This window comes from Eschrichtius robustus, chromosome 1 (genome assembly GCF_028021215.1).
Source record: "Eschrichtius robustus isolate mEscRob2 chromosome 1, mEscRob2.pri, whole genome shotgun sequence".
Taxonomy (NCBI): domain Eukaryota; kingdom Metazoa; phylum Chordata; class Mammalia; order Artiodactyla; family Eschrichtiidae; genus Eschrichtius; species Eschrichtius robustus.
The window spans coordinates 187,996,054-188,019,496 of record NC_090824.1 but is presented as its reverse complement, the minus strand read 5'-3'; the positions used below and the strand labels follow the sequence as shown (position 1 = coordinate 188,019,496).

The 23,443-nt window shown below is 39.9% G+C and overlaps 1 non-coding gene across 1 annotated transcript; it reads right to left on the bottom strand.

The window, feature by feature from the left end:
- Window positions 1-1,247: 1,247 nt before the first annotated feature.
- LOC137778611 (U6 spliceosomal RNA) lies at window positions 1,248-1,353 on the bottom strand. Its single transcript, XR_011076947.1, has one exon. It is a non-coding gene; the product is annotated as a U6 spliceosomal RNA (small nuclear RNA).
- Between the last annotated feature and the right edge of the window lie 22,090 nt (window positions 1,354-23,443).

The following is a 23,443-nucleotide window of genomic DNA, read 5'->3' as shown; positions in this document are numbered from 1 at the left end:
ATACCCCTACATATGAACCTTCTTCAAGCTGCGAACTTTCAAAGATGCGAATGTGCTTTCACACGTCCAATCACGTTTAGTTAGTTCACGTGTCATGTGTTAGTTCACATTGTCATGTGCGTGCATCCTCTACGAGTTGTTGTGCAGCTTGCCCTCCATCTCCTGTTGCTGACGATCCTTCAGCTCTACTGCGTCCCACCTCCTCTCCCTCCTCCAGTCAGTAACTCTTCTTGCCTATTCACTCGATGCCAGCCCCTGTGTGCCAGCTGTTGTGCTGTACTACTGTCCTTTTCAAGGTACTGTACTGTAAGATTAAACATGTTTTCTTTATTTTTTGTGTTTGTTTGTTTTTTATGTATTATTTGTGTGGAACATATTAAAAACCTATTACAGTACAGTACTATATAGCCAATGATGTTAGTTGGGTACCTAGGCTAACTTTGTTGGACTTAATGAACAAATTGGACTTACGAACGCGCTCTCCCAACGGCACTCACTGGTATGTAGGGGACTTACTGTATTTTCGGTCTGAGGTTGATTGAGGTTGTGGAACCCATGAATATGGAAGGCCACCTGTATATGAGAGACAGAATGATGAAGCAAACGGATGAAATGTTAATAGCAGGTGAATCTGGGTAAGCAGTATTCTTGCTAATACCCTTGCTCATGCAACCTTTCCATGCTTGAAATAGTTTCCAAATAAAAAGTTTAAAAATTGAAGGAAAAAACCCCTGAAAGTAGCCTTCCACCTCAAACTCCTCTTCCCAGGAGTGGGTCAATGTTAACAATTTTGCATGTATATTTCTAGATCCATTTCTATGCATTTTTTATTGTGGCAAAATATACATAGCATAAAATTTACTGTGTTAACCTTTTTTTTTAAAAGAAATCTCCATTTTCATTTTTATTTATTTATTTATTTATTTATTTATTTATTTATTTATTTATGGCTGTGTTGGGTCTTCGTTTCTGTGCGAGGGCTTTCTCTAGTTGCGGCAAGTGGGGGCCACTCTTCATCGTGGTGCGCGGGCCTCTCACTATCGCAGCCTCTCTTGTTGCGGAGCACAGGCTCCAGACGCGCAGGCTCAGCAGTTGTGGCTCACAGGCCTAGTCGGTCCGTGGCATGTGGGATCCTCCCAGACCAGGGCTCGAACCCATGTCCCCTGCATTGGCAGGCAGACTCTCAACCACTGCGCCACCAGGAAAGCCCAACCATTTTTAAATGTATAGTTCAGTGCATTAAGTGAAAAAAAGTGGAATGCTTCTGGATTTATGTGTCATCCTCGTGCGGAGACCATGCCAGTCTTCTCTGTGTGGTTCCAATTTTAGTCCATGTGCTGCCGAAGCAAGCGCTCTAGGCATTTTTAAGCGCGCATGTTCCAACATTATAAATGTAATCATACTGTACAAAGGAAGAAAAAGAAAAAAATGAAGGTGAAAGATAAACATTCCTGGTAAAACAAAAAATTTGTGACTAGCAGAACTGCAGGAATGTTAAAGGAACTCTTCAGGCAGAAGGAAAATGATAACAGTTGGAAATTTTAATCCACATAAAGGAATAAATAACGCCAGAAATGTAAATATGTGGTAAATGGTAAAAATGGTAAATACAAAAGCGTTCTTTCACCTACTTAATCTCTTTAAAAGATATTTGACTATTTAAAGCAAACATAATAAAGTGTGTGGGGTTTATAACATATGTAGAAGCAAAATGTGTGACAACAAATACAGAGGACAAGAGGAGGAAAATAGAGGTATACTGTTGTAAGGGTCTTACATGTCACATGAAATGATAAAATATTATTTAAAAGTAGACTATGATTATTTATGATCAGTCGAATAACCCTAGAGCAACCACTAAAAAAATGTTTAAAGGAGGTATAGCTAGTCAGCCAATAGTGGTGATAAAATGGAATCATGAGAAGATTAGATTACTACAAATGAATAGAAATGAAGGAAAAAGAGAACAAAGAATAGATTGGGACCCACTGAAAACAAGTGCCCAAATGGTAAATTTAAACCCAGTCACATCAATAATTACATTGAATGTAAACTATCTAAACACTCCATTATTACATAGATCAAATCATTATGTTGTACACCTAAAACGAATACAATATTATATATCAAGTATAATGCAATTTTTTTAAAAAGCACTCCATTAAAAGACAGAGATTGTCAGATTGGATAAGGAAAAGCAATACTCAACTATATGCTGTCTGGAAGAGACTGACTTTAAATATAAAGACATGAGCAGGTTAAAAACAAAAGGGTAATTTTTAAGTTATCTAAAAAGTTTATTAAAAAAGAGTAAAAAGATAAATATATGCCACACAAGCTCTATGCAAAAGAAAGGGAATTGACTATTAGTATTAGACAAAATAGATTTTAGATCAAGGGATCATAATAATAAAGGGATTAATTCATCAAGAAGACAACAATGCTGGGCTTCCCTGGTGGCGCAGTGGTTGAGAATCTGCCTGCTAATGCAGGGGACACGGGTTCGAGCCCTGGTCCAGGAAGATCCCACATGCCACGGAGCAACTGGGCCCGTGAGCCACAATTACCGAGCCTGCGCGTCTGGAGCCTGTTCTCCGCAACAAGAGAGGCCGCGATAGTGTAAGGCCCGCGCACCGCGATGAAGAGTGGCCCCCGCTCGCCGAAGAGTGGCCCCCGCTCGCCGCAACTAGAGAAAGCCCTGGCACAGAAACGAAGACCCAACACAGCCATAAATAAATAAATAAATAAATAAATAAATAAATAAATAAATAAATAAATAAATAAATAAATAAATAAATAAATAAATAAATAAATAAATAAATAAATAAATAAATAACTGATTGAAGGACTTTAAAAAAAAAAAGAAGACAACAATGCTGACAGGGCTTCAAAATACATGAAGTAAACTGATAGAAGTAGAAGAAGACATAGAGAAAATTATTATTGTAGATTTCAATGCTCCTCTCTTGATAATTATTAAAATATGTGGGCAAAAAAATCAGTAAAGATACAAACAACTTGAATAACATATCAACCAAATTATATTAATTGCCATTTATAAAACATTCCATCTAACAACAGCAGAATAAAATTATTTTCAAGTGTACATGGAACATTTACTAAGATAGACCATATTAGGGGCCATGAAACAAGGCTCCAATAAATTTTAAAGGATTGAAATCATTTATGCCATATTCTTTGACCACAATGAAATTAATTAGAAATCAATAATACAGCTGCATAGCACAGGGTGATCAGCTCAGTGCTTTGTGACCACCTAGAGGAGTGGGATAGGGAGGGTGGGAGGGAGACGCAAGAGGGAGGAGATATGGGGATATATGTATATGTATAGCTGATTCACTGTTATACAGCAGAAACTAACACACCATTGTAAAGTAATTATACTCCAATAAAGGTGTTTAAAAAAAAAGAAATCAATAATAGAAAGATATCTGGAAACACTCCTATGTTTGGAAATTAAACAACATATTTCTAAATAACACATAGGTCAAAAGAAAATCACAAGTGAAATTAGAAAATATGTTGAACTGAATGAAAACAAAAGCAGCATGTATTAAAACTGTGGTATGCATCTAAATCAGTGCTATAAGGGGAATTTGTTACTTTCAGTGCTTACATTGGAAAGAAGAAAACTTCAAAATCAAAAATCTAAGCTTCCACCTTAAGAAACTAGAAAAAGAAGAGCAACTTAACCCAAAGTGAAAGGAAAGAAATAACCAGAAATCAATAAAATAATAAATGAACAAACAATAGGGAAAACCAATGAAAGAGAAAGCTGATCTTTTGAAAATAAAATTGGTAAATCTCTAGCCAGGCTGAATAATCAAAGTATACAGAGCACAGTTACCAATATCGAGAGTGAACAATTCTACATACACTAAAATGATAATAAGGGAATATTATGAATAACTTTAAGCCAATAAACTCATCAAATTAGATAAAACAGAAAAAATTCCTGGAAAATCAGAACTAAAGCTCACTCAAGAAGAAATAATTTAAATACCCAAATTTATATTAAAAAAATTGAAGTTGTGGTTATAAATCTTCTACAAAGAAAACCCTTAAGTCCAGATGGCTTTACTGGTAAATTCTACCAAATATTTAATGGAGGAATAAAACCAATCCTACACAAAAAATTAGAGTGGAGAAGACTTTGCTATTTATTCTATGGAGCTAGTATTACCCTAATACCAACACTAAAAAAGGAAATTAAAAGGATAGAAAACTACAGGCCAATACTCCTTATGAACACAGACACAAAATCATTAACAACATTTTAGTAAATCAAATCCAGCTGTATATAAAAAAGGAACACATCATGACCAAGTGGGGTTTATCTCAGGAATGTGAGATTCATTCAACATGCAAAAATTAATAAATGTAATCCACCAAATTAACAGACTAAAGAAGCTGTATGATCAGCTCAATAGATGCAGAATAACATTTCACATTTTTAACACCCAATCATGATTAAAAAGTCAAACTCTCAGCAAGCTAGAAATAGAAGGAAATTTTCTCAATCTGATAGAGTAAGTCCACCAAAAACCTACAGCTAACACCATACTTAAAAATTTTTAACTGAATTATTTTCCCCTAAGTTTGGGAAGAAGGCAAGAATTCCTCTTTTGCCATTTCTATTCAACAGGAGTTCCTAGTCAATGTTATAAAGCAAGAAACCAAAATAAAAGCCACACTATTTGGAAAAGAAGAAATGAAGATGTCATTATCCACTGGCTATGTGGTTGCATATGTAGAAAATTCTAAGGAATCTACCAAAAAGCAACTATAACTTGGAACTAAGTTGATCAGAATTTGTAAAGAATTCACAAAACAATAATAGGACAACCTGATTTTTGAAATGGGCAAAAGATGTGAACAGACACTTCACCGAAAAAGATATACTAGTGGCAAATAAGCACATGGGGGAAAAAAATGCTCAACATCATCAATCATAAGGGAAATGCAAATAAAACCACAATGGGCTACCACTCTATACCCTCCATAATGACTAGAATTTTTTTGGATGGGCAATACCAAATGTGGACGAAGATGTGAAGCAACTAAGACCCTCATACACAGCTGATAGGAATGCAAAATGGTACAGCCACTTTGGAGAACCCTTTGTCAATTTCTCATGAAGTTAAATATACATTTACCATATGACCTGCAATCCACTTCTACATATTCACCAAGCAAAATGAAAATCGACATCCACGTGAAGACACGAATATTCATAACAGCTTTCTCCATAATAGACCAAAACTGGAAACACACCACACGTCATCAACAGATGAATAGAAGAACAAATTATAGATCACTCCCTGGCAATGTAAAGGGACAAACTTCTGAGATGTGCAACGACATGCCACACTGAAATTCGGTTTTATTTGTTCTTTCACTCCCTTAGCTGCCTCTCCACCACACACACACACACACACACACACACACACACACACCCTCTGTCACTATATACCTCTTGAGATCAGGAACTGTTTCCTCTTTTCCTTCGTATTCCCAGTGCCTAGCACGGAGCCTGACCTATAGTGAATGCCTGGGAATTATGTATTGAATGAAAGAATATTATTGCTTTTCAGTGTTCATGATATTCTTATTGATGCCAAGTCAGCTTGCAGCTTCCATATTCTGGGGCATTGGGCTCTTTTCTCGTGTACTCTGTTTGGTGAAGCACACCGTCCACTTTGACTTCCAGATGACTGGTCAGCCGAGTTGACAATGGCAGTAATGGAAGCTTCTGCACTCCTGCTCCAGTCTTTCCTCTTGATCCTCAAGGGGTTTGAGCCAAGGTTTCTTCCATCCCTCCTTTGGGCTCAGGCACAGTGCCAGCCTCAGCCCCAGTGTTTGAATCATATGCTCCTTTGGCCAAGTTTTAAGAGCCAACTTGCAATTTGGCCGTTGCAATATGTTCTGACTCCTTCGCATGTGGTTTGAGCTCATTGATATTCATGAGCTTGCAAACAGGAGACCCATCTCACTGGGAGGCTGGGCAGTGGACAAAGGGCCCTTTCCTGGTCTCCCTGTGATGTTGGCCAGGCTGCTGTGCCCACTGAGAATAGCCCAGATGCTTCTGGAGGGATTCCTTAAGTCCCTGTCCAGATGGAACAGATCTTTCATCCTTGAGCTTTGGGTATTTTGGCCTCCAGAGATGAATACCCAGAAGCCCATGTCGCTCTGGAAGACACTGACTGTGTTTTCACTTCTTGGGGACCCTGATGTGTATTTGATTCAGTTAAAAATGTGTTCCCAGGTCCAGCGTCCCACAGCAGCGAAGAAGGAACGCCAGAGCAGAGAGTAATGTCCACAGTGACAGAGGTTGCTGCAGTTCCATGGGCCAGAAGCCGAAGAGATTGCTTTTTCTTGAAATAGTTTACGATTTCTTTTTTTTCTGGTTAGGTCATAGACTCATAATACAAGCATGCTTTTGCTTCCCTTAATTCAATTAAGCCATTTTCCAGAATAAGCACTCTAGCTCCTCAACTGAGTTCATTAACTGGTGTGTGCACATGCATGTATACGTGTGTACACGTGTAGGTAAACAACTTAGGGGCCTAACCTAGACGGGCCACACTTTCAGGAAGTTCCAGCACATGAGGGCCTCCTGCTAGCTGTAGTAAAATGACAGTACTGGAATGTTTGTATTCAGATATATAGGACATACTATGTGTCAGGCACTGTGCTAAATACTTTTCAAGGTTTATCTCCTTAAATCCTTATGAGGACTATGTGAGGTAGGCCAGTCTTAGCCCCAATTCACAGATGAGGGAACTGAGGTTTATCAAGGTGAAGTAATTTGCGCAAAGTCATACCTCCAGAAGTGATGGAGCTGATTTTCAACCTCAGCAGTCTGCCTTCAGAACCATGATTTTTACCGCCACATGTTGAGATTGATGGGTCAGCCCTTGGAATAACACCATCAGATAAAGAGGGTGGGCAGCAGCCAACTCTAATTTTATATTGTTGGCTGTGGATGAGCCACCTTCTGCCCAAAGGGAAGAGCCCGAGTGTCTGGACCCTGACTAACAGCACTGGTTAATTTTTGGCAGAAGGGACTGTTTGTTCAGTGTCTCTCCAACATCCTCTAACCTAGACGCACGGGAACTTGACCGCGGTTCCTTGAAGTGGGAAGGGGGATAGTGATTTTCTAGGAGCCTGTGAAAAACTGTAACTCTGTTGGGAAGAGAGCCCTCCTGACTTCTGAGAAAGCAGTGGGAGGATCCACTCCTTCGTTCGTTTGTCAAATATTTTTAAGCACCTCTTTTAGGGGGGAGAGAAAGGCAGCAACAGACCCTGCCTTCATAGAGCTTACAGTCAGTCTGGCAGAGAAGATGGCAGTTAAATGAGCAATGAGGTGCCTTGAGAGCAATGCTACAGGAAGTGCTGGGAGCAATGGGTGCATGGGCCCTGGAGGACACTGTCTCCCACTGAGAAGTAACATCAAGGTCAAGGTCGGGAGACTGGAGAGGCTCAAAGGCGAACACCAGGATCAGCCCAATGATGAGGAGAGGTAGATTAAGAACACAGGGGGCTGAGGAGAGCCCCGTCTATCCTCATCCCAGGACATTTTAAGTGACCATCAAAAAATTTCATGAGCTCTCAGGGGCACCAGAACCAAAGGCCAGGGGAGTATCAGGGTTCTGGCATTTCTGCTAGTAGGCATGCAGAGCCAAGACGTTTCTTATTCTCATTGCTAACATCAACCCCCCCCCCCGCCCCCCGCTAACTGGCTTTGATCTATAGAAGCTTGATTACATTAAGCAATTGCTAAAAGAAGTTTCCTTTTTTTCCCTAAATATCATATTTTTTTTCACATATTGGATCTGCCATCCTCCCAGGGAGAGTGATTCATTTTCCGAAGTTGTTTTTTCTAAGAAGTGAATTCTCATCCATTTTGAAAGCCTACCACAAAGTGACTTGGCAAAACCCGGGGAACAATTGCAATAATTAAAGACAGTATTTCAGGTTTTCTCCAACTTTTCATCAAGTGCTCCCACAACAGAGGGGAGTCAAACCCTGCCCCCTGGAAGTTTGGAACATCCTTACAGCTCTCAGGAAGGTCTTCGAAGTTTTTTGTTTTATTTTAAAATGTTATACCAACATTAGTGAATTTTGTGTTAACTCTGTAACATATCAGAGATTATTTTAATATGAAAACAGTATATTGCAGATGAAATCCAGCCATTTGTGACAACATGGATGGACCTTAAAGGTATTATGCTAAGTGAAATAAGTCAGGCAAAGAAAGACAAATACCATGTGATTTTGCTCATATGCGGAATATAAAAAAATAATAAATAAATGAACAAATCCAAACTAACATAGATACAGAGGGCAGAGTAGTAGTGGTTACCATAGGGGGAGGGGCAGAGGTGGAGTACGAAATGGGTAAAAGGGGTCAACTGTACGGTGATGGATAGAAACTGAACTTTGGGTGGTGAGCACGCTGTAGTGTATACAGAAGTAGAAATGTAACGTTGGACACATGAAACTTATATAATGTAATAAATCAATGTTACCTCAATAAAATAAAAGAAAATAAAAACTGTATTTGTCTCCAAATCTTTGAACAGTTGATGCTCCAGGAAAATGAGCTGGCTGCATGCTCCAGAGCAAGAGAATCCTTTTCACTCTTTTTCATTACACAGTGCTTTTTTTTAAAACCATAAAAACCACCAGTAAGTACAAAAAATTTAGAGTGAAATTTGAAAATATTCTACAACACTTAACAATGGTTTCCTCCCCACTTTGGGCTGGTGATCCTAAATCTAACCCAGAAGGCTGCGATTCATCCTAGATCTCTTTGAATCTCTTTGAATACAGATTCAAAGATTTTGTTTTTAATCTATAAAATGGGGACAAAAATATTTGCCACATAGGGGACAAAAACATTTGCCACATAAGGGCTAAATTGAATTAGCGCATGTAAAGTATTAGGCAATAATGGATACCCCACAGAAATCTGTTTCTTTCTCATAGATGCATCTCAGTGCAATTTAGACAAATTGCAAAGAAAAAAAATCAGTCTTGCTAAATCAAGACAGAATTCTTCACCGAATTATCTGAAAGTCAAAATACGTAACATTTAAAACAGATGATTAAGATTTTGGATATTTTATTTCTGTTTTCAACTCCCCTGCTACTTTAGAAATTCATTAATTCCTTCTGTGCTGTGGTCTTACCATCCAAAAGTTGCAGTAGTAATACTGACTCCTTATGGAAATAAATGGATGAAAGAAAGACACTTAGACATACATCAGTGACTGCTCTGTGTACCATCCTTGACCATGGTTTTCTAAGTGCATTTCAGAAGTTTGATGAGCACCATCCTGATAGAATGAGAATTTCTCTTCTCCCAGGAACAGACAAGAAATACGAGGGAAAAGGGACAGGCAGACCTGCCGCAGGTGATGTAGTAACCACTGAGCTGGCCATTATAAGAACATTAATGGCCCTGACTTCCACACGTCACAGAAACCAGCACATCTATAAAAGCTGGTGTTAGACTGACAATTTGGAACAGATGATCAAAGACTCCCTGAGTGTCTTTTTTAAAAATTACTGCACAAGAAGACTGAAAAAAGGGAAGGAAAAAAACGTCATTGGACCTCCAATCTCTAACTTATGTTTTCTAAGTCACAATATGAAATTCTGTATCATCAAATGACATTTAAAAGAAGAATCAATGATCATGTATGATTAAAATAAATATATATATATTCTATTTTTTAAAAGCACTATGAGACCTAAAATGAGCTGTGTAATGCAATAAATGAATTCAGTAGGAATCTGAATGAGATAAACCTTCCTATTACATTTTTTGCACAGTAAATTACAATGTATTATTATTTTCTTATAAGCAACAAAAAAATCTTTAAATATTTAGGTATAAGTCACTGAGAATTATTTTTATAGCACATTTACTATATAAATAAAGCACATTTATTATATAAATAAATTATATATAATAAATATTATAAATTCTATATAATAAATATTGTATATAATAAATATGATTTATTTATATAGTAAATGTGCTAACTTTAACTATCTTAAATAAAGGACTGTTGCAAAAGATTTGATAGATAGTATTCAAAAAAAACCTAAGGCAAATTCTCCTTCTTACCTTGGTAAAGAGAGGGAAATATTGCATACATGACTATGATACCCTGAAGAATTATTACATTTCTTTGATAAATATGATAGATGGAAATGGTCTCGGAAACAGTAAGCTAGATATATAGGGTGACATTTTATTGTGCACATAGAATCCTCATTAGTTATGTGTTAGATGTATTTAGATCATACAACTATTGTTGGCATTTTCCTTAATCTATTTTGTTCATTTACTGCCTTCATAATAACCACAGTGCCCTGCAAGTAGGGTCTCACAAATTTAATCTTTTCCTATTCAGTTGCATTTTCATATTTACAAGGCTATTTGGAAAAAAAGACCAGAGGAAAAAGATGCCAGATTGTCACATGAAATTAAATCTATGTTCTTAAAAATGAAATGGTGTACTCAGCACATGGCTGTGCTCTTTGCAGAATTAGATCTACCATTGTTTCTGGTCTTTCATGTTGCTAAGAACTATTTCTTGCTGTCTGGAAAATTCCTTTCTGAAATGATCTGTGCCATACTTCATTTAAATTGCAAGATAGGATAATCTTCTGCATTTCACTAGCATTTCTAGAACCACTATGTATATAGATACATCAGCCTAAAGACAGAACACTAGCTCATAGGAGTAGTAAGAGACACAAATAGAAAAAGCACTGTGTTTCTGTATAGCCATCTGAGGCTGATGCTAATTATCGGGGATAATCTTTTGTCTTGATTTGAGCTGTTAACACTTGAAAATCTATTTCCTGAAATTGGCTTCTTGTTATGAATATCAAGGCATGTGAATCTCAAATAAACATGGAGGAGGCAGACTCATTTTAATTTCCTAAGAGTTACAATCAGATGTTTTCATATATGTGTATGTTTATATCATGTTTACTATTGACATAAGATAATGGAATGGCAATAACAATGTGAATTTGTTGAACGCCCCCTATGTGCCAGGCATTGTGCTCAGTATTTTTCATGGTTTATCTCCTTTAATCCACCAAATTCTACGAAGTAAACACTCTTATCCCCATTTCGCAGATGAGGAAATGGAGGTTTCATGCCATTAAACAACTTGCCCAAGGTTGTACAGTCAGTAATGGTGAAACAAGGATTTGAAATGAGACATTTCGACTCCAGCTCTCATGGTCTTAAACTACTATTCTACCTCAAAAAAATTTTAAGGTAACTTGAAAGATACACACCACATATTAAAAGAACATGAATTTGGAGCACATGAGAAAGAGGTTAGAGAAGAGGAATGTCAATGGAGCCAGGAATTAGGCCAGTACGTGAAATGTACAGGATTTGCTTAGCTTGAACCACAGATGTATTCTACGCTTTCTAGCAGTCTTTGCAGAGACCAAACACAATGATGGGGCCTATATCATCAAACCAAACCATATGATTAAGAGAAGCACAACTATTCTTTATAGTCTGACGATAAAGACAGCCTCTTAAGGATCCTCATAAACAGAACACCACGTAATGTAATGAAGTCCATTTTCAACAGCATCCTTACAGTAAATGTGATGGTGCATTTCACAGGGCTCTTTCTTACTGCTCTGCCAACACAGGCAAATAGCACAATTCATTTAAAGCAATTCTCCAGAAAGCCAGCACCACACGGCCCGGATATGCAAGGGCCATCGGCAAGACCGAGGACACTCATGAAGCCAAACAATTTGCTTTTCAAAGAGAAATTGAAACCAAAACACAAATAATAAATTTACTGCCAAGTTTTCCCTCACTAAAGGTAACAGCTTTTTGTCTGCAGTTGTGATATATGTACGATATTTTTCAAGAAGTACAAGTAATGAAGCATAGAATTGATATCTTAAGCAAGAGGGAGTTAAAATAGCGTGTGGTTACCTTTACAGGTATCCATGACTTAGAAACACCTAATTTTTACATCTGCTGCTACACATTCCCCTCTTCTCTTGTCCGTCTCTTCCATGCTACCATGACAGGAAACACTGTAGAAAACTATATGGAGCTTCTAGAAAACCTGAAGGTACAGAAGTAGACAAAAAAGAAGTTATAAAAATCAGTTGAAAAAAACCTGCTTATGAGATTGTATCAAAAGGTCAGATTTCAAGACAAAGCTGGTCTTTTTAATAATCTTTGTCGGACTTCCCTGGTGGTGCAGTGGTTAAGAATCCACCTGCCATATGTATATGTATAGCTGATTCACTTTGTTATAAAGCAGAAACTAGCACACCATTGTAAAGCAATTATACTCCAATAAAGATGTTAAAAAAAAAAAAGCATCCTCCTGCCAATGCAGGGGACACGGGTTCGAGCCCTGGTCTTGGAAGATCCCACATGCCCAGAGCAACTAAGCCCGTGCGCTGCAGCTACTGAGCCTGCGCTCTAGAGCCCGCGAGCCACAACTACTGAAGCCTGCGAGCCACAACTACTGAAATCCGCACACTCTAGGGCCCGTGTGCTGCAACTACTGAGCCCACGTGCCACAACTACTGAGGCCCATGCCTCCATAACAAGAGAAGCCACCACAATGAGAAGCCCGCACACCGCAACAAAGAGTAGCCCCTGCTCGCCACAACTAGAGAAAGCCCGCACACAGCAACGAAGACCCAATGCAGCCAAAAATAAATAAATAAATAAATTTATTAAAAAATGATAATAATCTTTGTCCCCAGATTATCTTGCCCCACACTATCTGAATTGCTTCATTTCACCTTGTTAGACTGCAAAAAAATACCCAGGAGAAATAGTTTGGGGCTAGCAAGCATCCTCTTTTTAAAACTACAGTTTCTTCTGGCTGAGTTAATGATCTTTTAAGTCATTCCTATCTAAGTATGAATTAGTTTAATCAATGACTGTTCTTCTATCACTTAGCAAAGGAGATTTTCCTGGGGAAATACAAATACACAAGGTATTTCAAGGCCTCCAAAAGGGAAGAAGGCAGGTGCCCAATTATTTCAGAATTTTCCCAAGGCAGACCTTTCTTTCACCCAAGGAAAAGAGAAAAAGATATTTTCCTCTACCGTCCTCCTCTTTCTCTTCTAAGCAGCAAACATAAAAGTAATCTGAGAAAGGGTAGCATAAAAGACACATTTATAGTGATAGAACAGTTCTGTATCTTGACTGTGGTGATGGTTACATGAATATGTACATGTGATAAAATAGCATAAAATTAATGCACATACACAAGTGCATGCAAAACTGGTGAAATCTGAATAAGGTGGGTGGGTTGTACCAATGTCAATTCTCTGGTTGTGACATTGTAGTTTTGCGAGACGGTACCCTTGGGGAAAGAAGCTGGGTGACGATCTCTCTGTATTATTTCTTACAATTGGGTGTGAATCTGCAATTATCTCAAAATAAAAGATTTTAAGAGAAAAAAGTTTAAATCTTAGAAATAGCCTTTTTTCCTTTTTCTTTTACTTTGTATCTATATGAGTTGATGGCTGCTCGCTAAACTTACTGTGGTAATCATTTCACGATGTATGTAAGTCAAATCATTATGCTGTCCACCCTAAACTTATACAGCTGCATGTCAGTTATAGCTCAATAGAACTGGAAGAAAAAAAATCTTACAAATGGATCTTTCTAAATTCCTGGTGTGACTGTTGACGAAACTCACCCTGTGATTTCACATTTACTTGCCTTCATTTATCTAATTTGCACTCAACTCTCATGTATGCTTTTTGATTTTCTTTTCCTCTACCTGAAAAAAAAAAAATCTTACCCTTTATGATCCAGCTTCGAAGACTCCTCTACAAATTTTTCTCTGACTCTGCTCACCTAACAGCATTGAACAAGTCTTATCCTGTGTTTCTATAGCATCTCAAATAAGGTAATAAAGGCTAGTACATATTTAGCCCTTACTATACCCCAGGCACTTTAATCTTTACAACAACTCAGCGAGCAAGACACGAATACTCTCCCCATTTTACAGATGAAGGAATTGAGGTACTGAAGGTAAAATAACTTGCCCAGCGTCACACAGAGAGCAAGTGGCAGAGTCAGCTTACACAGCTGATCAGTCAGCCTCCGGACCCCCCAGGGTAACTTGTGTATGTCCTGCCTCTTCTATGAATCACTGGTTATCACTCAGCACATGGTGTTGAGTTGTTTGTATTCTCACCTCTCTCCCTTCCTCCAAAGGAAGAGTCGCCCACACTCGCTTTCTCCCCTTCTTCATCTCCCACTCACTGTTCTACCCATTAGGATCTGGCTTCTGCCCCCACCACTCCCTTGAAACTAGAGTTGGCCCTCCGTATCCACAGATTCCAGCGTGTCCACAGGATTTGACCAACCGAGGATCAAAAATATGTGAAAAAAAAACGCAGAAAGTTCCAAAAAGCAAAACTTAAATTTGCCACTCACTCGGCAACTATTCACACAGCATTTACATTGTACTCGGTATTCTAAATAATCTAGAGATGATTTAAAGTATATGGCAGGATGTGCGTAGATTATATACAAATGCAGCGCCATTTTCTATAAGAGACTTGAGCATCTGCAGACTTTGGTATCCTGGGGTGGGGGAGCGGGGAGGAGGTGGTGGTCCTGGAGCCAACCCTCCTGGGGGTACAGAGGAACAACTGTACACTCACAGTGGTCACCAATGACCTGAAGGTTCTCAACACTTTTCTGTTTTTCCCTGACTTCTCAGTTGTGTCAGAAACTTCCGACCCCTCTCCCCCTCTGGAAACAATCTCTTCCCTTGGTTTCCCCAGCCCCTCCCCGTTTTCTGTTTCTCTTTCTCTATTGTTGGCTGCTCCCCCATCTCCTTAGTTTCCTTGGCTGCCTGCTCCTAAACTTCTATCCTGCCCTCCCCCGCCCCAGGTCAACTCCTATCCTACAGCCTTTTCCTAGGGAGCCTCCTCCACTCCCAATTCGTTCTTTCCAGCCCCGATATTTCTTTTGACCTCAACATCCATATAACCAGGTGTTCCTACCCCACCCTGGTTTCCTAGGTAAACCTTTATCACAGCACCTCTCTTTTATTAATTTTTTCTTAGCACCTTGCATAGAGCAGGTGTTCAATAAATAGGTTTTTTAATAAGAGAACTTAGGTAAAACAGATTGGAGGGTGTTTTGGTAAATCAGGCCAAAATGATGTTGCTATAAAGTATAAAATTCCACTGGAGAAGAAACTGGATTGAAAGACAGAACAGGCTGGGCTTGGGGGCTGATAAAGTGCAGAGCTGGGAGCGAGAGTCAAACGTAACTTCCAGGTGTCTGAGTGTAATGTGTGCAAAGAGAGAAGGTTGGCCCTCTTCTTTGATCAGCTTTCCAGATAATTACCAATATTTCATTTTATTTTGTTTTGTGCTGTGTAAGATAGACACAAGGGAGGAAGATCTTCTTCCCAAGCATTGGTTAACTGCACCAGTTCCACCAGCCTATAAGCACCATGAGAACAGAGACCCTGTCTATTTTGTCCTCAGTGCCTTGCCCAGGGACTAGTATATCCTAGGCATGCAACAAATAGGTATCATTTTCTATTGAGCATCTTCTATGTACCAGGAACTATATTACATGCTTTGCATATATTTTCTTCTTTAATACTCACTACAATTCTGACACCAAATTCTGATGTGTGGGGTTCTCACCCCACACCAAGCAATTATTAGACACCAACTGAGTGTCCCACAATTCAACTCAGTTCCAACACTATCTGCTTGGAGATAGTGTCAGATCCAGTGGCTTAAGGGGTCCTACAAGACTGCCCCCTCACTTCAGAGGCCAATCTGAAGCCCAAGGTGTCACCTGTGCTTCTGACAGTTATAGATCCAAGGTTCCCACAGCCTACTCTTTGGTCTGATTAATTTGTTAGAGTGGCTTACAGAACTCAGAGAAACATTTTACTCACTAGATTGCCAGTTTGTTATAAAAGGATATGACTCAGGAAGAGCCTGGTGGTAGAGATGCTTAGGGCAAGGTATGGGGAAAGGGCACAGAGCTTCCAAGGCCTCTGGGTGCACGACTCTCCCTGAAGCCCCGTGTTCACCAATCTGGAAGCTCTCCAAACCCCATCAATTTGGGTTTTTATAGAGGCTTCATTACATCAGCATGATTGATTAAATCATTGGCCACCAGCAATTGATTTGACTTCCAGCCCCTCTTCCCTCCTCAGAGGTCATGGGGGGAGGGGGGGACACAACTGAACGGTCAGACTTTCCAGTCACCAGTCACGTGGTTACTTCTCCTGGCAACCAGCCCCCATCCTCAGGTGCAGTCCCAAAATCACCTCATTAACATTACAAAAGACACCTTTGTTGCTCTCATCCCAGGAAATTGCAAAGGTTTTAGGAGCTCTGTGCCAGGAACTGAACAAAAACCAAACATATTTTTCATTATATATCACAGTATCATACTCACACACACAAAAAAAAGACATTTTAGGAGTGAGGATGGTTTGGAAAGGTTAAGTGGCTTGTTCAAGTTTATACTGCAAGTAAAGTAGCTAAGGCAGGAGTTAAACCTAAATGGGGTCTGTAAATCAACTATACCTCAATTTTTAAAAAATAATAAATTTTTTAAATATGGGGAAAAAAAACTAACTGGGTTTGGTACCAAAGGCTAACCTTAAATATGATACTATACATCCTTCCAATATGTAGTTTAATTTTCCAGGGAGATAAATTTATGTAATAGTGAAGAAACTTTGTATTCTATTACAAGTTAATCACTAAAATTATGTTGCCTATAAGTTTAAATTATACATAATGGCCCATCTCTGGGAACCCTGCCTCCCAGGTAATGAGCTTTAATCTAAAATACCTTTGTTTACCTCACAGGAAACATGCTGACCAGGCCCACCTGTGAATGACTGCAGGATGGAAGAAACTAACACATTCCCTCCAGAGTCTGGCCGGAAGCAGGACCTTACCCTCTCCCTTTCGGTATAAAAGAAGCTTGAATTCTAACTCGGGAAGATGGTTCTTTAGGACGTTAGTTTGCCATCTTCTCGGTCTGCTGGCTTTCCAGATAAAAGTTGCTATTCCTCGCCCCAACACCTCATTTCTTGATTGATTAACCTGTCGTGTGGCAAGCAGTATGAACTTAGACTTGGTAACAAATTTTGGTGAAGCCAGCCAGGAGCCTTGCTGCTTGTGGCCAGTCTGCCCTGGTTGGGTTCCAGTAAGGCCCTAGCAGCTACTGGGACCTCTTGTCCGGAGGATCTTCCCTTCAAAATTACCCGAAGTGGCACCGGCTGCCCCAGTACTTGGCAATTGGAGCAAGGAATTGACATCTGGGAGCTGACAGGTTCCATACAGTAGGGTAAGTCGCTCCAGTGTGTACAGCCAGAAACTTTATTTCTTCTCCATTTGGGGCTTTTATTCTCTGGAATAAACCGATTTGTTTTGTATTTGAGTGGGGTACCCTGTTGGAGAGAGGAAATGATTGCCGGACTTTCACCCTATTTGTGAACCAGTTTGTTTATTTGGATGCTAGCATTTTTGTGTGCCGTTTGTGCTTTGTTTGTCTTGTATTTAACAATGCTTGGCCACAGTACCTGTTAGGATCTCCACAAAGGGTTTAGGCAGGGTTATCTTGAGACCCTGTGGACCATGTACTGTCACCCTTGCTGTGTTAATTACGTTGTTTGCGGTCTCCTGTGTTGTTGGCCTGGATCCAATAGCTCTCCAAGGAGTCACATTGCATGGGGGTTGGGTTTGTGGTTCTTGTGATATGTAAAACCCTCAGACCAAACTTGAGGGTTTATTTAGGATTTTCTGTTTTGTTTTAGTACCATTTCTCCATTTACAGACTGATGTCAAGTGGAGGAAAGGAACAGTAACAAAAAAACCTGTCTGTTCTTGTCTGAAAGTGGGACATTCTCAGGGACAAGAGAAAGGTTCCACTTTGTTCCTAGAATCACCAAAAGCCGCATCCCAGAATTCAGCCTGGTTGGTTGATGCCAAGGCAAAAGGCATCCTTTTAATGGTTAGAGATTATCAACTGCTATTTATGGTTTTATGGTGGCCTTTGGATGGCTCAACAGCTATTCTGTGAAGGATGATGAAATCCTCTATGTGCAAGCATTTGTGCTGTTACATCAGGGTGGGAAAACGTCAGACAGTTGTCACCTTATGGTAAAAGGAACCCAAGGGAAAATCTGTCATACAGGAAGGAAAAAGAAGGGAGTGAGGGTGAGGCTGTGTTGCTCCCACCTCCGGCCAAGCCCCTTCCCCACCTCCCATTCCCAGCCAGCCCCAATTCCCAACACCGGGGCTCAGGAAGTGGTTGAACTGGCTCCCCTTCCTTATAAGGATCAACTAGAAAATCCTGTGTTAGTTCCTGGGGCACAGGGGCCTGGTCTGGTATCCCTGTCTAAGACCTGGCAGGGCACCCAGTTTGGGCCAGGAACCATTCCCGAGGCAGGGCAATTTCCCGTATGCTGTATCCCAGAGGGAGCCTAAATGCAAACAGCCAGCCGGCTGGGTTTCTATGGGTGCATAGTCCTTTCCCCACCTCAGTCTTGTTTAATTGGAAAGATCGAAACCCCCCTTATAGGGAGGATCCTCTCCGAACGATAGAATTGCTCACTTCTTTTTTTACTTTCTTAATTAAAAAAATTTTTTTTAATTAATTTTTATTGGAATAGTTGCTTTACAATGTTGTGTTAGTTCCTCCTGTACAGCAAAGTGAATCAGCTATACATATGTATCCTCTCTTTTTTGGATTTCCTTCCCATTTAGGTCACCACAGAGCATTGAATAGAGTTCCCTGTGCTATACAGTAGGTTCTCATTAGTTATCTATTTTATACATAGTATCAATAGCATATATATGTCAATCCCAGGCTCCCAATTCATCCCCCCCCCACACTCACTTCTATTTTTACTACCCACCAGCCTTCATGGACAGACATGCACATTCTTGTCAATGTGATGCTTACAGGAGATGAAAGGAGAATGGTTGTTGATAAGGCCAGGGAATAAGCATACCAGCTCCACCTAACAGATCCAAATGGTGTACCTGAAGCCCCCTTGGCAGTACCCATAGCTGAACCAAATTGGGGCCCAGTGAAGGAGGAATGTCCTTATTAGAGCACTACCAGAAGTGCATCTTGGCAGGGCTTTGAAAAGGGGAACCAAAGCAAAAGAGTTTGAACGAAATTCAGGAAATTCAGCAAAAACCAAATGAAGATGCCTCTGAATTTTTGGGAAGGATTTATCAGGCCTACAGATGTTATACTGGTGCAGATCCCAAGGCCCCTGAAAATACTAGAATGGTAAATTCAGAGCGCCTCAAATATCCGGAGAAAGTTGCAAAAAATGAGATGGTACATTTGGAATGAACCCTTCTCAATTGGTAGATGTTGCTGTTAAAGCGTTCAACAACAGGGAACAAGGACAGAAGAAAGAAGATGCAAAATGGAACACCATTTTTCTGGCATTGGATTCCCAGAAGGCAAGTAACCCAAAGAGAGGTGAGGCCACCACCGGGGAAGGAACAAAGCACCCACTATAAGGAGGAGGAACATTGGAAAAGAGATTGCCCTAGGCTAAATAGGAAGGAAAACAATAAAAGACAGGAGCATCTCATATGGTAGAAAGAGAGGGATGCATTCATCTTCTGATGAATGAAGAGGTCCAGGGACTTTGGATGAGCTGATTGACTTTCTGATAGATTTCAGGCGCAATATACTCTGTGGTAAACACTAAGGAGGTGCAGAAAGCATCTCAATCCATCCCAGTCACAGGAGTCTCTGGAGTAGAAGATCATTCATTCTTACAACCTCTAGAATGCCAACTAGGAGACCTCACCCTGAAACATAGTTTCTTATATATGCCAGAGTGTCCAGTCCCTCTTTTGAGCCAAGATCTTCTTTGTAGAAAAGGACAAAGAGAGGCCCAAAGAGTAGGGTTTCACTCTTGATCATACCTCGCCTGGCTGGAAACGTAGAGCGCAAGGAATTGTTTTGATCCCTGAGGCAGTCTTAGATACTGTGCTACGCACATTCGTAACAGTACCTGTTATGGGAGAGATGCCACCATACAATGGATTCAAAAGTACATAATGGGGCCTAACTTACAAAAGACCATCCAGCGAGACACTCAGAATTGCATGATTTGTGCTAAAAATAACCCAAAGACTGCTGTCAGACCTCCCAGATGGGGACTCAACACAAAGGAACTTGCCCCACTGAGGACTGACAAATAGACTTTACTCAAAGGCCTCGAGCCGCAGGAAATCTCAGATACCTGCTAGTGTCTGTGGACACTTTTTCAGGATGGATAGAAGCATATCACACCCAGGTAGAAAAGCCTCCGAAGTGGCTAAAGCCCTCCTTAAGGAAATTAGCCCTTGGTTTGAGTTAAAGCATTGCAAATTACCCAGTTTTGATGTGTTTTATTGAAAGAATAATGTCTAAAACTGAGCCCATGAGAGAAAAAAATTTTTTCTCCTAAAAGAGTGAAATTGTAGAGCCTACTAGGTCGTTTCCTTTTTAAATGATCTCCCCTCCTTTAAAAAAGAAGGGGGGAAAAAAAAACCAACTGTTGTTTAATGTCCCAGAAAGTTTTTTGAAACAAGCAGTTTGTCCCTTTTTTCTAAGCACAAGGCCAAAAAATAGGAATTATTTGGCTTTCTCTTCTGAGGCAGATCTGTGTAAGCCTAGCCTGAGAAAATCCTCCTTGCCCATTAACTAAGGGAGCTGTCACAAAGGAATTCTGGGAATCATGATATGCATTTATACACAAACCGTCTGAAAGGGAAACAAAGCTTGACCTGGTTTTCTTCAGAACGAGACCACACTTCTTTTTTTCTGCTCCCTTTAAAGATGGGGGGGCAGGGAAACAGCTTCAAGCCAACATTGCTATCTTCTCCTAAATGCTGTTAACTTGAGTCACCAAAAGGAAGATGGTTAGCTATCTGGTATAATCTGATTTTATAGGTATTTTGCCTCTTGATTGAGTAAAAACATGTTGCTTATCAAAAGAACACATTTTCTAATAGTAGATCATCTTTGCTGAGGGTGTCTAAGGCTCCTGGCCCCCTACTAAGCACTGTATGTGCTATTTTATTTAATCTTCACAACCCTGAAAGGAAGTGCTATGATGAGCCCCATTTTACAGATGCCTAAACTGAGGCTTAGGGAAGTTGAATAAGGTGGTTGGGACTAGAGCCATTACTCTTGACCACTGGGCTCTAAACTTACAACTCAGTTATGGAGCCAGAACAAGAACCTGCAAATATTTTTTTTTTAATTTTTATTGAGGTACAATATTATGTAAGTTACAAGTGTACAATATAGTGATTCACAATTTTTAAAGGTTATACTCCATTTATAGTTATTATATAAGTATTATATAGTTATTATAAAATATTGGCTATATTGGCTATATTCCCCATGTTGTACAATATATCCTTGTAGCTTATTTTATACATAATAGTTTGTTCCTCTTCCTCCCCAACCCCTATATTGCCCCTCCCCCTCCCCACTGGTGACCACTAGTTTGTTCTCTATATCCATGAGTCTACTTCTTTTTTGTTATATTCTCTAGTTCGTTGTATTTTTTTAGATTCCACATATAAGTGATACCATACAGTATTTGTCTTTCTCTGTCTGACTTATTTCAATAAGCATAATGCCCTCCAAGTCCATCCATGTTGTTGTAAATGGCAAAGAAGAACCTACAAATATTTAATAACACCAGTCAGCATACGCTGTCTGCCAAGTAAATGGAATGAACAACTATCTACATGGAGCCCAGAAAAGGGATGCCTTCACTGCAGCAGAGACCTGAGACTAGGAGGCAGGACTAAAGGGAAGACTGGTTTCTGGTTGAGTGGATATACTGATGCTTCCACCAATGGCCTCCACTGAGGAACAGTAGTAAAAACCTCTTCAGCAGGCTAAGAAGGAAGTTATTTTTTACAAACACTTTATGTTGTTCTCTATGTGTGAAACCAGCTTTATGAGCAGGCATTCGATCCTAGGAGATGTGTGTAGAGAAGCCATCAGTTTGCCTTTAGAAATCTCTTTAATTCTCCCCCTTCTCACCCACTAGAGGAGCAGGTTCCTGGATTTCAAGGCCCTTCCACTGCGGCCATGAGTTTTCTGGGCTGTCAGTTTCTAGTGAAGGAAATCCCAGAATAACTGTGACCGATTATATGCCCTTATCTTGAACAGAAAGAGGAAGAGGTCTTTTTTTCTTCTCCCATTTAAAATTGTCATGTCTTCTCTGCAGTTTTTGGCAGACCTTTCAGGAAATAAGTTTTAGACTGAAAATTTGGAGATCTCAGTAACTTTCTGGGCTACTTTATTTATTTTTAAAATTTATTTATTTATTTATTTATGTATGGCTGGCGTGGGTCTTTGTTGCTGCGCGCGGGCTTTCTCTAGTTGCGGCGAGCAGGGGCTACTCTTTGTTGTGGTGCGCGGGCTTCTCATTGCAGTGGCTTCTCTTGTTGCGGAGCATGGGCTCTAGGCACGCGGGCTCAGTAGTTGTGGTGCACGGGCTTAGTTGCTTCGCGGCATGTGGGATCTTCCCGGACAAGGGCTCGAACCCATGTCCCCTGCATTGGCAGGTGGATTCTTAATGACTGCACCACAAGGGAAGTCCTCTGGGCTACTTTAAAACATCCACTGTATTATGAATACAGTCTAAAATCATTGAAACATTGATTCTATGTATTTCAGTAAATACAACAGCTGCCTAGAATCAGAATGAGGAACAATAATCAACTGAGGGAAAAAAAAGGAGGAATTTTTATGGGAGCTAAAATGTCTTATGTGACAGAAATATTTTAATAACTGCCAAGCACCTTACCCCATGCAAATATTGACTTCAAAGAAGTCACAACATTAAAATTTGTTATTACTTCCTCCTTGCGTCCTACACAGAATATAGGACTTCAGTACAGTTGGATAAAAAAAGTGTTGACCACTTAACACAGCAACTGCAGCAGCCTGGGCTGCAAATATGCCCTTCCTTCAGGGGTGCACATGTAGCCTGTCTTCAGAGGACAGATTTGAAACAAAGGAAAAGGAAGTGGTGAAGACAACTTCATCTTCAGATGTAGCAACAAACAGTGTGCAACCAAATGGGAACTTAAGGGGGTCTTGTATTTTACACGATATGTCGCCCTTTGCTTTTTTGGGTTCATTTCATGCAAATACAGTAAGATGTCAGAACTACAGACAATTTACATGTGAGAATTCTCTGCTACCTAAATCGAAGCCTATGCAAATTGTACACTTCTCCTTAATCTCACCATTGATCAGACTCTTTGCCAGCCACTAAAATGTGACGAAACATCTCCTTTATTGAAATAACATGTTAGCATTTCATAAATGAGTCCCAAATAT